The sequence below is a fragment of the Furipterus horrens genome, unplaced genomic scaffold (genome assembly GCF_987537825.1).
Source record: "Furipterus horrens unplaced genomic scaffold, mFurHor1.1.pri manual_scaffold_1, whole genome shotgun sequence".
NCBI classification, from domain to species: Eukaryota; Metazoa; Chordata; class Mammalia; order Chiroptera; family Furipteridae; genus Furipterus; species Furipterus horrens.
The window spans coordinates 16,650,304-16,651,526 of record NW_028327171.1 but is presented as its reverse complement, the minus strand read 5'-3'; the positions used below and the strand labels follow the sequence as shown (position 1 = coordinate 16,651,526).

At 34.2% G+C, this 1,223-nt stretch overlaps 1 pseudogene; it reads left to right on the top strand.

Annotated features, from left to right (window-relative positions):
- Positions 1-605: 605 nt before the first annotated feature.
- On the top strand, positions 606-990 carry LOC150020717 (cysteine-rich PDZ-binding protein pseudogene; annotated as a pseudogene).
- Positions 991-1,223: the final 233 nt, after the last annotated feature.

Genomic DNA, 1,223 nt, shown 5'->3' with positions numbered 1-1,223 from the left:
TAATAGTAGATGCATATAAATTAATTTTTTTAAGTTGTTAATGCAATCTATTGGAATGAAATTAATTAATAAGATTATGTAAGTTTCTAGGTATACATTTCTTTGATACATCGTCTATATATTGCATTGTGTGCCATCCACCCAAATTCATCTTTCATCACCATATATTTGACCCCTTTTACTCTCTACTATGTCCCACCCCCTTTCCTCTGGTGACCGCCCCACTGTTGTCTGTGACTGTGAGTTGTCATTTGCTCATTTGCTGCTTTCAGTTTTGTATTCTGCATATGGGTGAAATCATGTGGATTCTTGATTTTTTCTGTCTGACTTATTTTGCCTAGCATGATGGTTTCAAAAACACATGAACAAACAAACAAAATTCCTGCCTTGAATTACAAGGGCAAAGAAAAAGTGCAAGGGCACCCCAGGCAGAAAGGAAATGGGAGCAAAGTTGCCAAATGGGAATGGTGATCTTATGGTATATTTATTTATCTCCATGCTAGCTCTGTTTGTATGGCTAGAGATTATAATTTAAAGCAAAAAAAAAAAAATAGATGTTTTCAAAATAAACTGTTGCTATTGCGGCAAAGGAAACTCACAGAAGGATGGTGTGTGGAAAATGTGAAAAAACTTGGTACTGCTATCACTTCAGATATATGGAAAGATGGTACAAGGAATACCACAGAAAGTGGAGGAAGAATGCTGAGTGAAAATAAAACTTTGACCTCAAAGAGAAAAATCAAAGCAAGGTTCGATCCATATGGAAAGAATAAATTCTCCACTTGCAGAATCTGTAAATGTTCTGTTCACCAACCAGATTATAATTTTTGCCAGGGCTGTGTCTATGAAAAGGACATCTGTGCAATGTATGGGGAAAAAGTTTTGGATACCAAAAAAATACAAGCAAATATCTGTCTAGATGTATTGATGAAGTTTCTGGCTTTCTATATGATTTTGCTTTCTGCTTTGAATTTTCAAGGCATATCATAGAAGTTCAAGTTAGAAAATAACATACATTAGACAACTAAGTTTAAACCAAGGTGGTTCATTAGTATTCATTCTTTTGCTCTCAAGAAGTTCTGAATAGCAACAATGTAACTGCATACAAGCATCTGACTGAACTAGAATAAGTGGCAAATTTAACAAAAAATATATTGTCCCAGTTCTGTATGCACTTTTTATTTAATATTATTCATATAATTCTTATTATCCTCCCCCTGTAC